This window comes from Taudactylus pleione, unplaced genomic scaffold, assembly GCF_031769625.1.
Source record: "Taudactylus pleione unplaced genomic scaffold, aTauple2 ptg000066l, whole genome shotgun sequence".
Lineage (NCBI taxonomy): Eukaryota > Metazoa > Chordata > Amphibia > Anura > Myobatrachidae > Taudactylus > Taudactylus pleione.
The window spans coordinates 20,058,521-20,072,839 of record NW_028284468.1 but is presented as its reverse complement, the minus strand read 5'-3'; the positions used below and the strand labels follow the sequence as shown (position 1 = coordinate 20,072,839).

The 14,319-nt window shown below is 42.6% G+C and overlaps 1 protein-coding gene across 1 annotated transcript in view; it reads left to right on the top strand.

Annotated features, from left to right (window-relative positions):
- CUNH16orf89 (chromosome unknown C16orf89 homolog) overlaps positions 1-14,319 on the top strand; it is a 167,390-nt gene that overhangs the window by 96,169 nt on the left and 56,902 nt on the right. The gene's annotated exons all lie outside the window — the stretch shown is intronic.

Sequence of the window (14,319 nt, the reverse complement as noted above, 5' to 3'; positions counted from 1 at the left end):
AAATGGAGATGAAATATGTAGTGGAATGCAGGTAAAGCATTGATTGATTAATTGATTGATTAAGAAAATTAAATTTGAGACATAGCCTTGCGAGAGCTGTTTTGCGCAAACTGAGAAGAAAAAAAGGCCATAAAAGAATATAATGTTGATAACCAAAGATTCCGGACAAGGGTTGCAAGAGAAGCTGGTCACACTACTCCCTCCCCTCCTCCCTCCTTCATAATTGTTTAACCCCTGTAGTACATTTATAAGGTGTACCAGAGTGTCTAGGTATGAGGGGAACTTGCTCAGAAGCCCCAGGGTAGTACGGGGAAAAAGAGGTGGAATATGTAGCAGAAGGCAGGTAGAAAAAGTAATGAATTGAGTAATTAAAAAAAATTTAAATTGAGACATGGTCTTGCAAGAGCTGTTTTGCAAAAACTGGGAAAAGTAAATAAAAGATGCTAATATCCAAAGATTCCTGACAAGGGTTGCAAGAGACACTGGTTATACTATTTCTCCCCTCCTCCTTTCTTCGTAATTTGGTAACACACACCTGTAGTACATTTTTCAGGTGCACTGGAGAGTCTGAGTATAAGAAGAACTCTATCAGAGGCCCGGGGGCAGTACAGGGAAATGGAGTTTGTAGTATGTAGTCGAAGGCAGGTAAAAAAGAATGATCGATTGATTGAGTAATTAAAAAAATAAAATTGAGACATGGCCTTGTATCCTCTTGTTCATATTACCAAATGATACTAAATATGCTCCATAATTCTATTTTTTTATATTTTATTATTTCTTGTTAAACATGTATTGTGTGCAAGAGCAATAACCAATAAACATGTTTGTCTATGTATAAAAGAGCATCACTAATGCCCCCAAACAGCCCATAATGAAAAGAAAAGCGGTCCACAATAAAATCGTCCTATGGCCCTCCCACCCACCCTTATGTTGTATATTAAAAAGGACCTGCACAGTTTAACAAACAAAGCAGTTCAGTTACAAGACTAACACGTTAATGGCTGAAGTGCTTGGTTTGCTTGGGCCCTCACAAAACAAGCTACTAATGGGCTTAAGGCGATTAACAGCATTGTTAATCATCTCTACACTGGGAATATGTCATTATCATCCTCATCCTCCTCACCCTCATCAGTGTTGCATCATCAACACACAATATTAGCTCATCCCCACTGGAATAATCCATTACAGAAGTCTCTGTACTTTGTTGCAGTTAGCGACAAATGTCTTACTAATTGAATTCGTAGTTAATTTTTATGAAAATTACTTATTTGACATTTTGAGGTATGGCCTCCTACACCAATCACTCACAAGGTTTTGGCTGTGCTAAACACTCTTTATAAAAGTGCACACTGGAGTTTGGACAGCTTAAGTACACCAAAGCTAGTTTGTACACGGGGCTCCAAATTGCCTTTTCTTCCTCCCAGTAATCAAAAGGAATGTGTGACATTCTAATCTGTACATTGTCATTAAATAATACTCCACCATCCTATCGATGATTAGTGTATCAGATTGAATCACTGTAAAGGTGTCAATAATTGTGGGCAATTCTTTTAAGCCTGACCAGATGTCAAAATCATGTTTCACTTTGGTGTGCTGAGTTGACTCATTATCCATACTCCCAGTGCATCTCTCGGGAAAGGCCAGATTTTTCCTGGCACCAGCATTTGCAGGAAAAACTGAAGCAGGAGACATTGTCATGTCATGTGATATTTGAGCTGACAACTTGCTGGCAAGGTGATTTTTGCATCTCTTAAGATCTGTGTCTTAAACCTGGGAACAAGCATGGTTGCCAAAATGTACTGATCTAATTGCAAGACAACCCTTTGGTCCTTGCAAGGTGAATAAAGAAGTTGGAACCTCTAGTCTAAAAGTAGACTTGCACCTGTGTGAGTATGTGAAAAGGCTGTCAGGCTGGACATTCCCTCTCTCACTGCCTGGGGAAAGGGACTGGGGAATCTCAGTGAGAGAAAACCTGCTACTTAGTAAAAGTGAGCTATCCTTTGTTTTATTTTATTTCTCAGCTTAATAAAATTGTCTGAGATCAGTTTTTCATGGGCAAGTGTAAGGATCTGAGTGACTTTGACAAGAGCCAAATTGTGATGGCTAGATAGCTGAGTCAGAGCATCTCCAAAACAACAAGTGTCATGGTGTGTTCTCAGTATGCAGTGATTACTACCTACCTAACATGGTCCAAGGAAGGACAACTGGTGAACCGCCGACATTGTCATGGACACCCAAGGCTAATTGATGTGTGTGTGGAGCGAAGACTAGCCCATCTGGTCCGATCCCACACAAAAGCTATTGTAACATAAATTGCTGAAAAAGTTAATGCTGGTTATGATAGAAACAGATCACACAGTGCATCGCAGTTTGTATCATATGGGTCTGTGTAGCCACAGCTAGTCAGAATGTCCATATTGAATCCTGGCCACCACCAAAAGTGCCAAAATTGGGCATGTGAGTGTCAGGACTGGACCATGGAGCAATGGAAAAAAGTGGCGTGGTCTTATGGGTGCATGTGTGTGGTTTACCTGGGGAAGAGATAGCACCAGGATGCACACAGAGGAAAAAGGCAAGTCACCAGAGGCAGTGATGCTCTGGCCAATATTCTGCTGGGAAACCTTGGGTCCTGGCATTCATGTGGATGTTACTTTGACACATACCGCATACTTAAACATTGTTGCAGACCAAGGATATTCAATGATGGTGATGGCCTCTTTCAGCAGGGTAATGCGCCCTGCTACCCTGCAAAAATTGATCAGGAATGTACTGAGGAACATGACAAGTTCAAGGTGTTGACTGGAAAAACAAGTCCGAGCCATGGAAGCCCCACCTCACAATTTACTGAAAATAAAGAATATGCTGCAAATATCTTGAAGCCAGTTACCACATGACACCTTCAGAGGTCTTATGAAGTAATTTTTCAATATTTTGTCTAATCAGTGTATGTGTGTTCATGTGGGTGGGAAAGAGGGTAAGCTAGACATAGTCAGTTAGTAACAGTTAGAGTCAGGAGGACAGTTTTAGTGACACTGTCTTTGATGGGCAGTGCCACCTACAGTGACAGTCCCCTAGGTAAATCTGGCCTAGCTAGTTTGTTCAATAGGCAGCCAGCAAATCATTATTTGTTTTTCTATAGTGCAGGAACATCATATAATTAATAATTGTGTGTGGCTTAATTTGTTTTTATTTGGTGCTAAAAAGTAACTGCAGGCATACTGTGTCTGATATGACAATCAGTAAGAATCAGTCAGAATCAGTCAAGGGCCTCTGCGCAGTGTGTCACAGTTGGTGGGTGCATTTAAAAAAAAATATATATATTTTTTTGTCATAAATTCAGGCCGTGATACTGTGTCTGTGATATATAACAGTCAGTAATGGTCAGCAGGTCAAAGGCCACTGTGCAGTGTGTTGCAGTCGGTAGGCACATTTTTTTTGTAAAACAAAAAATCTATTTTTTTGTGATAAATGTCTGCTGTGATACTGTGTCTGTGATATATAACAGTCAGTAACAGTCAGGTAAAGGACCACTGCTTATACTATCTGTGCAGTGTTTCGCAGTTGGTGGGCATGTTTTTTGTTTAAAAAAAAATACTTTTTTTGTGATAAAAAATTCAGACATTAATATGGAACACAATAATCAGTCAGTAGAACAGCAGGAACAGCAACCAAGAACTAGTTCTGCAGCTGCTGCCACCACCAGTCATCATGACAATACTGCTTCAACATCATCTACTAAAGCCAATGCTCAAGGATACAGAGGCTTTCAGTCAGGCATCAAAAAATCAAAAAATTATATTTTACTACTACATTGCTAAAAAAAAAAAACACCTTTAATAAAGGGATCATTTCAGGCAGAAAAATATGTAATTGCCAACATGCCATACACCACATGCAGTTGCAAGGAAAGTCTTAGGCCTTGTCCTTTATTTCTGAGTGGAGGTTCTGCAACTGCTGTCAGTCAGGCATCTGCTTCTGCCTGACATGATGATGCAAGAGCATTACACTCTCGAAGAGGTGTCAAAAAAATGAAAACTGGAACATCAGTGGTGAAATACACTAAGGCAGTAGGACAAACTTTCTGTTGTTTAGAAACATCACAATTCCAGAGGAGAGTCTAAGGGGTAAATTTATTAAAGTGAGAGTTTTTAGAATAGAGTTTTAAAAGCGATGTTGCCCATAGCAACCAATCAGATTCTACTTAACATTTCACTAGCACCTTCTAGAAGATAATAGCTAGAATCTGATTGGTTTCTATGGGCAAAATCACTTTTAAAACTCACTTCTAAACACTCTCACTTTTGTAAATTTACCCCTAAGTGTATCCACAAGTGCTATGTGTAAGCCTGACCTTTCTGTACTCATAAAGAAGCCTTCTTCCTCCATTTCTGCACCCTCTGTCATTTTGGGCATGAGCAGCACAAGTCAAGAAGCTGCTGACCTAGACATTGAGGAAGCTATGGTAGAAATGCAACAGGATGAGGGGGATATTTATGTAGCTGACACAGGCACTAATGAGAATGTTGATGATGAGGATGTTGAGGATAAGGATGTTTGTCTAAGTGAGGCACCAGTGGAAGCAGTTATTGCCCATGTTAAGAATAACGGCATAAGATGAAAAAATCCACCTCTTATGTGTGTAATTGCTTTTACCCAAATACAGACAACAATTGTCTTGCCATCTGTAGCATTTGTAAAGCCACAGTAAGCATAGGTAGGGACTTTAATCCTCTAGGCACCTCACTCCTATTACGTCATTTGCAGCATGTGCTTAAAAAGTTTTTGGCAACTTAAAAAAAGTAACAACAAGCAGTCCAGCATCAGTTATCTCCCTTTTCTCTGCTAGATCCAAGCACCTGCAATATCCTCCACCACCAACACCTTCATCATCAATATGATCGGAAGTAGTCCTGCATCCAATTTGATAAGGCTGAGTCCTCCCCTATCCAGGATCACTCAGAAGATTCCTTGAGCACTAGGCCTGCTGCTGCTGGGGGTTGATCTTCATACCAGAAGGGGGCCAAGAAGACAACTACTAGTAGTAGTTAAAAAATTAAATTGACTGTTAAACAATCCTCTGATAGAGGAAGCAAGTATGACACTTGTCACCCAGTTGCACAGCAGACCACTGATGCCATAACATCTATGCTAGTATTAGATCTGCGACCAATATCTGCCATTAATTAAGTAAGTTTTAGATAGTTAATTGAGGTCCTGTGTCCCTGCTACCAAATCCTATCTAGATTCCACTTCACGAGAAAAGCAATTCCCCACCAGTACATGGACGTTAAAAAAAACTTAATTAGTGGCATCCAAAATGCTGTTGTACCCACTGTCCACTTAATTAAAATAAATTAGCACTCACAATTTACAATCTATTGATTAATGGGTAATTCCATACCAGGCATTGCTGTAACTTTATCTTCCTGTCTGCAATAATCTATTGATTACTGGGTAATTCCATACCAGGCATTGCTTCCAAACATCTCAAACAAATGTTTTTTTTTTTTGTTGCGTTTTTTTCGTTTTAGTTTGTAGCTGTATAGATCCAGGTCTTAGCTCTGTGGTATTTCTTTCTTGTTTGTTTAATTAAATTTATTGCTACCCATCCAGTGGGTGGGGATTGGGGGTTGTTTGTAGTGATTACATACACATGCTAGTTCTCATTACTGAAGAGCCTCTACATGGCTGTAGTGCTCCATTTAGAAGTGCGATATTAATAGTGCAATTTAAACATAATTGTGCCGTTATACCGCCGTTAAACCATAGTCAAACAGAAGGATAAGATGCAAACTGCACCTGAAATCTCACCAACATTTGGACAAAGTAACATCATGAAATGAGAGCTCAAAATACTACTTATTCAATACAAACACTGGATGTCAGCATTGCCAGGACATTATTCACTGGATTCTGCTTGCTCATTGTAAGAACTTAACATTATACTTGCTAAACTTTGTCCTAGCTCTGTGATTACACATACCTCAAAGCCCACTGTATTCTGCACCAATTTCAGTTTTCTTCTATAATGTCTTGTTACCTAAGTCCTATGCCCTGCCACATGTAATCTAGCTTCTAACAGTCTACTTTCACATTACTTTTCTTCACCTATTAAATCTCTACTTTTACTCCCCTCAATAATAAACTCTTGCTATTGTGCAGACACCTTTTATCCACTGTATTCTCATGTGATTTTCTGCAAATCTGCGGCACTGTCACTCACATTCATACTTTATTCCTTCTTCCAGTTTTCCTCCCCCTAACCACCTCTACCTCACCATGACCATGTTTTGTTCCACTTCCACCCTCACTCAGTGTCTACCTGTGACGCTGGGAGGCGGTTTTCTGGAAGCTGAGGCCTGAGGCTGCGGGAGGAAACGGAGGCGATTGGCCTGAATGTACGACCGCCGCATCCACGGGTCTTGGTCATTGGTGAGACCTAGTCAAAGGTGCGGAATCTAACCCACAAGATGGTGTTCGCCAGTGACCCCACCAATCGGGATATGGGCTTGAGCTGCACCTCGTAAGCAGGTCGCGGTCCTTTGACTAGGTGACCAAAGCCTGCGGGAAAAAAGGAGAGATGAACACTCGTGGCCCAAAGGGTCGGTGCCAGTAAGGGGCACGTAGGGACACTGTACTTGAGGTACAAGGAAGTGTGCACTGCGGACACACTCTACCGGGTTGCCGGTCAGAAAGAGTGCACCACGATGCAATACTGTAACACATAGGTAGGGACCTCAGAGTCCAGTAACGAGGTGGGTAGTGGCACTGGAGCCAGCCAGAGATTACAACGCTGGAGAGGTGGGTACGTATAACTACACTCAGGCTGTGATGGTAAAGCACTGGTGAAATGGAGAGTATACTGCACACAAGTGGCGGTGGTAGCGCACTGGTGGAATGGAGGTATACTGCACACAGGCTGAGGTGGTAAAGCACTGGTGAGATGAATGATATAGCTGCACACAGGCTGAGGTGGTAAAGCACTGGTGAGATAAACGATATAGCTGTACACAGGAATAGATCACTGGAAGCAAGGGAACCTGGAACGAGAGACCACTAGTAACACTAGCAGCGACAATGGTTGCTCAGGCAACTACCTGATACACAGGAGCCAGAAATATACCCCTGGAAGCCCACTAATTGCTCCACAGTGTCAGCTGACCGGCCAGACTGTCAGGGGAGGAAGGGTAGTCAGAGAAGGAAGTGTCATGGCGGCGCCCATGACAGGGAATCCGATCCCCGCACACCAGGCCGCCCAGGACACAGCATCAGGGAGAATGCTCAGCACCTCCCACGTCGCCGCACGACTGCCCGGGAAGTCAGAGGAAGCCGGCGGGACGGTAAGGGATGGCCGATCCCCGGCTGAACTCTGACACTACCTAATCCTCTGCTCTGCCCCTTTCTTCCACCTTTATCCTTTTCCCCTTGCCTCCTTCACCTTCTCCTTCCCTTATCTCCCCTCCTCTGTCTGCCTTCCTCTCTCTCCTCTCCTACTACTACACTTGCATTGTCTTCTACCCCACCATGGTCCTACTACCCCACTGCTAATCCCTCCTCCAACAATCCTCTCCATGCCACCTCATCCCACCTCCATACACATCTCGTTAAACCCCCTCCCTACTCACCACCTTAAGGTTCCCTTCCCAGCATTGGTCTTCGCACAATCTCTCCACTCTATTCATCTTGGTCCCCAAAATCAATCTCACATACTCGTTACAGTAATCCTGAAAATCTCATTCACATTTCTCCCACAAACACTGTCCTTTTATCCTGTGCCCTCTGGAATGCCAGATCAGTCTGTAATAAACTGGTTCCCACCCATGACCTTTTCATCTCCAACAGCTTGCATTTCCTAGCCATTACTGAAACCTGGATTTCACCTTCTGACACCACTTCTGCTGCATCTCTCTCCTCTGGGGGCCTCACCTTCTCTCACACCCCTCGGCCTGGGGGTCGTCATGGTGGTGGTGTTGGCATCCTTCTATCCCCTGGTTATACCTACCAACTTATACCCCCTGAACCATCCCTTACATTCTCTACACTTGAGGTTCATACTATACGTCTTTTCCAACTAGTACACCTGCGAGTAGCTATCATTTACCATCCCCCTGGCTCTCCCTCCAAATTCCTTGACAACTTTGCTTCCTGGCTCCCTCACTTTCTCTCCTCAGACCTTCCCTCCATTATCTTAGGTGACTTCAATATTCCAATTGATATCCCCACTGAACTCTCTGCTTCCAAACTCCTTACCCTCACATCCTCATTTGGTCTCTTCCAATGGACCTCCTCACCCTCCCATGTGAGTGGGCATTCACTTGATCTGGTCTTTACTCACCATTGTGATATTTCTGATTATTCCAATTCCCCATTCCCCCTCTCTGACCATCACCTTCTCTCTTTTAACTTATCCCTATCCCCTTCCCCCCCTCTACCTCCTAAGGCCACTATCACTAGGCGTAACATTGAGGCTGACACCGTATACTTTTCTTCCCTACTTGACTCGCTTCTCTCTCCTTTGCTCTCTCTCTCCTGCCCTGAACAAGCTGCTTCCGTATACAACACCTCCCTTACTTCTGCTCTTGACTCTGTTGCTCTGGCTATCACTACTCACCCTCGCAGATCCACACTTCAACCCTGGCATTCCAAATGCACCAGATATCTACAAAAGTGTTCCCGAACCGCTGAGCAACAGTGGAGAAGGTCACACTCTAAGGCAGATTTGCTCCATTTCAAATTTATGCTCTCATCCTACAGTGCTGCCCTTTCCCTCTCTAAATAGTCATACTTCAAGCACCTCATCTCCTCCCAGTCCTCAAATCCACAGCGTCTCTTCACCACCCTGAACTCCCTTCTCTGCCCACCCCCTCCTTGCCTTCCCTCTTTGCTCTCTGCCCTTGACTTTGCTTCCTACTTCACATCTAAAATTTACTCCATACAGCAGGATATCATATCCCACCAGTCCCCCAGCACTACACCTCCTCCTTTCCCGGGTCATCCCTCCCCTTCCATTTTACCTACACTAACATCCTTCTCCCCTGTATCTGGAGAGGAAGTCATGGCCCTTATCCAGTCCTCCTCCCCTTCCACCTCCCCCCTTGACCCTATCCCTTCACGTCTCCTCCACTACCTCTCTCCCTGTGCCTGTTCCCATCTTGCCCACCTCCTCAATCTCTCCCTCTCATCTGGCACTGTCCCTTCTGCATTCAAACATGCCCTTGTCTCCCCCATTCTTAAAAAACCTACTCTTGATGCTAACATTCTCGCCAACTACCGACCCATCTCTCTCCTCCCTTTTGCATCCAAACTCCTTGAGCATATTGTTTACAACCGCCTTACCACCTTTCTTTCCTCCCACTCCCTCCTTGACCCTTTTCAGTCTGGCTTCTGTTCTCTCCACTCCACATAAACTGCCCTCACTAAAGTCAGCAATTACCTCCTTGCTACCAAATCCAAAGGCCACTACTCTCTACTCATTCTCCTTGACCTTTCTGCTGCTTTTGACACTGTGGCCCACCCTCTCCTGCTGCAAATCCTTCACTCCCTTGGTCTATGTGACACTGCCCTCTCCTGGCTATCCTCCTACCTCTCTGATCGATCCTTCTCTGGCTCCTCTCATGGCTTATCTTCCTCCCCACATCCTCTCACAGTAGGTGTTCCCCAAGGTTCTGTTCTTGGACCACTCCTTTTCTCCTTCTATACATCCTCTCTAGGTGAACTCATCAGCTCTTTTGACCTCCATTATCATCTCTATGCTGATGACACTCTGATCTACCTTTCCTCCCCTGACATCTCTCCCTCTCTCCTCACTTGTTATCTCTAACTGTCTTTCTGCTATATCTTCCTGGATGTCCCAGCGATTTCTTAAACTTAATATGTCTAAGACTGAGATGATCATCTTCCCACCCTCCCACATAACCTCACCTCCCACTATTTCTTTATCAATTGATGGCACAACTATCTTCTCTAGCCCCAAAGTGCACTGTCTTGGAGTTATCCTGGACTCCTCCCTCTCCTTCAAACCACATATCCAGAACCTCTCACAGTCCTGTCATTTCCATCTTAAAAATATTTCCAGGATCAGACCCTTTCTCTCCCAGGATGCTACTAAGACCTTAATACACTCACTGGTCATCTCCAGATTGGATTACTGTAACCTCCTCCTTTCTGACCTCCCCAAATCCCATCTCTTTCCTCTCCAGTCTATCCTTAATGCTGCTGCACGGCTTATCTTCCTCTCCAAACACTCCACATATGCCTCCCCTCTCCTTCAAGCCCTCCACTGGCTTCCCTTCCCCTTCAGAACCCAATTCAAGGTTCTCACACTCGCTTACAAAACCCTCACACACTCCTCTCCCATTTACATCTCTGACCTCATCTCCCTTCACTCTCCTGTCCGCCCTCTTCGTTCAACAAATGCCTCTCATGCCAACAGATTACTTCCTCCCACTCCCACCTCTAAGACTTTGCCCGTGCTGCTCCCCACCTCTGGAACTCTCTCCCTCTCCCCATCAGACTCTCCACCTCCCTACAATCCTTCAAACGGGCTCTCAAGACCCACTACTTCATCAATGCTTTCCAGCTCTCATCCTAACTTGTTACTACATGCTCCCTCCTCCCTGTCTTCCCTATTTGTATCATGCCCATCTGTCTGCCCCTCCCCTTGAGAATGTAAGCTCTTGCTAGAAGGGCCCTCTACCCTCTTGTGCTTCTCCTTACTTTATGTTCATCTACTTCTTACTCACCACTAGGACACCTAACACTTGGTGCCTATGCTTTGTTGCTTAATTGGGTGTTATGACCACCTATGTATCAATGTATATTATCCATGTCCTTGTCCTTCATTGTATTGTATATTACTGTAAGTCACTTTTTGGTTATATACCTTGTAAGGCGCTGCGGAACACTTGTGGCACCATATAAATAAACGATAATAGTAATAATAACTACAGATATATGGACAAGCGGAACATGGAAAACTAAAGATTACATCACTGTGACAACCCAGTGGGTGGGTATATTACCATCAACAGCATGAACAGAAGCAGCAGCATCTAACAAATGCTAGCTCATTTAGAGACAGGCTACTCTATGTATCACTGGCTTCACTAAGAGACATATTGGTGTCAACCTTATAGAAAAACTCAGGGAAACCATTGCAAAATGGCTTACCCTGCTTGGACTGTCCTCAGGATTTGTGATTTCTGACAATGCCACAAATATTGTGAGAGCAGTACATGTCCTATGTTTTGCTCACACAATCAATTTGGTGGTGCAGAGTTTTTTGAAAAATGACAGTGCCATGCAGGAGATGCTATCTGTGGCACGAAAAATTTCAGGACATTTTGGTATTCAGCAGCTGCATGTAGAAGATTGCAGCACCTGCAAGAACAGATTAAGTTGCCCTGCCACCAGCTGAAGCAAGTGGTAGTAACAAGGTGGAATGCTTCAGTGTAAGGAGCAACAACAAAACATTATCCAAAGCTACACAATGAGCTATGGCATTGGGAGAATGTACCTTACTCCAGCACAGTGGAAAATACTTACCATGGTGTGCAAGGTCCTGAAACCCTTCAAAGTTGTCACCTATGAAGTGAGTTCAGGCACATCTAGCTTGAGTCAGGTGATTCGGCTAAGTATGTTCGACTTGTATATCAAGTCCTTTATTCACTTCACCAGGGTCCAAGGGTTGTCAGTATCTTAAAATCGGATCAATACATTTTGGTGACCATTTATGTCATATGTCGTGTCTTTCTTTCCAATGGACACAGATCTGAAAAAATGCAAAGAGCTGTTGGTGAACAAGTTGTCAGCTCAAGTGGCAAATGACCTGGCAATGTCTCCTCCTTCAGTTTCTTCTGCAACTGTGGCTGCCAGGAAAAACTCAGCTTTCCCAAGAGACACACTGGTAATGTAGATGAGTCAACACAACATTTTGACATCTGGTCGGGTCTAAAAGAATTGCTTAAAATTAGTGACACCTCTACCGCGACTCCATCTGATATGGTCGCTATTCAAAGAATAGTTGAGGATTATTTTAATGATAGCATCCAAATAGTCTACTGACTAATGGCAGGATAAAAGGCAATTTGGAGGCCTTTGCATAAACTGGCTAGAGATAATTGCAAGCAATGTCAGCTGCCCATTGTTAGCTTGTTTTGTGGGGGCCCAAACAAACCAATTACAAAGTACAGAAACTTCTGTAATTGATCATTCCAGTGGGGATGAGCTAATATTGTGTTTTGATGATGTTAACACTGATGAGGGTGAAGAGGATGAGGATGATAATGATATATTCCCAGTGTAGAGATGATTAACAATGCTGTTAACCACCTTAAGCCCATTGGTAGCTTGTTTTGTGGGGGCCCAAGCAAACCAAGCACTTCAACCATAAAAGTGGCAGTCGCTGTCACTGAAGTGATTGGTTTGTTAAACTGTGCATGTCCTGTTTAATATACAACATAAGGGTGGGCGGGAGGGCCCAAGGACAATTCCATCTTGCACCTCTTTTCTTTGTATTATGTGCTGTTTGGGGCATTGTTGGCTGACATTTTCATAGGTTATTTAACTGGCATCCTATCTACTGCTGCTGTGTGGCAATGTTTCTTAGATCTCTTTGTGGTGACCAGTTAAGTCATATGTTGTGTCTTTCTTTCCAATGGACACAGATCTGAAAAAATGCAAAGAGCTGTTGGCGAACAAGTATAGTTTTGTGTTTCCACTATTAAGTCCAATGTCATTTTGTTTGTCAATCCTCAATTTTTATTTGTTTGGCAAATTATATTAATTGTTCTTTTGTTCTTAGTTGTGGGTTTAAAGTGATATGTTTTCTTTCATCTGCTCAAAAGTTACAAAAAAATAGGTATACCATTTTTTGTATGTTAAAGAATATGAAATGATTGTTTTGTTATTTTTGTTTGTGTTTCATATCTTGTATTTATTTTTGGCCTGGAGAATATGTTTGGAAAAGAAGGTCTACAGTAGGTTGTTTAATTATATAACAACATTGCACTTGTTGATATCCAGAAGATTTGCTGTTTGCAGAGCACATTGAAAACACTGTCACTTTCACATCGAGGATTTAGAAGATGCATCACAGACACGGATAAGACATAAAGATGCTCTTTTCTCATCTCAGATAATTGAGATTTATCATTATTCCCCAAAAAAAGTGTGCCCCTAGGATGACAACTTTCTAATTTTTTTGCTTCGGAGAGAGACCTGCAGCACCTACCTCTTTCAGATAGTTCTTATTGAAACTTCTTGACAAAGACATTAAACATGCTTTGAAATGAAGAAACCATATGACAAGTGCACATTTATTTTCTGCAGCATAAAAATTTATGCGTTTTTTTGTCTAGCGAAATGTCAGAAAATGGAAAACAAAGACATTCATTTAGGGAAGTGGCCTACATGTCTCCATTAATTAATGCAGGTATAGCTCTTAGATGATAGTGTTTCATGACAATATACTATGGCTTGCAGCATGAAGAAGAATTTACAGAGATTTTTCCCTACCATGTTTGCTTTATCAAAAGCCTCATCTTCTTCACCATCTTTAATAAGGGTTATGGAAGAATTGGAGAATAATTTGAACATATGGCAGACTATCATAAACAACCTATCTTAACAGTTTGGTGCTAAAGTCTCTAGGGCTATACAATTAGACACATGCTAATTCTTTGGGTCATGGCTTCTGGGTACAATATCCAAGAACAAGACATTTGTGGGCCTGTATAATAATGAGTACACCCCTTTTTTATTAACTGAGATCCAAGAACTACCTTCATTAACTGAAATTCTTTGATGTCTAGTTAGTTCAGAAGCATATACTGTAGCTAATTTTTTAGACACACTGGTAGTATCAGCTTAATTATTGTTAAGAACAACCTTATGTAAGGAAAATCTACAATCAGCAGATGGATACATTTTTGTCCCATGAAGGCATGCAACTCCAAGTGGCAGATTCAACTAAATGGCGGAAACTGTCACAATAGCTTTGCGCTTTACCTCACAGAAGGCTGATTGTGCTTGCAGCCTATGGAAGTGTGAGCAGAATCAGCCTACAGTAACTAGCAGATTACAGATGAGCTGGCAATAACAAAATATAAATCATACATAAAAACAGAACAAACACATGCAAGACTGATGAAGGAGGTGCAGGCATATGAGAGAGGTATAGAGATGTATGAGTTGGTAAGGGCTTCAAAGCTGAACATGAGTAACTTGAATTGGATTTTGAAGGTAAAAAATATGAATGACTGTCAAAGACACTTAGGAAAATAACAGGAAACAAGTTTTGATTTTCACTGCAGAACTTCT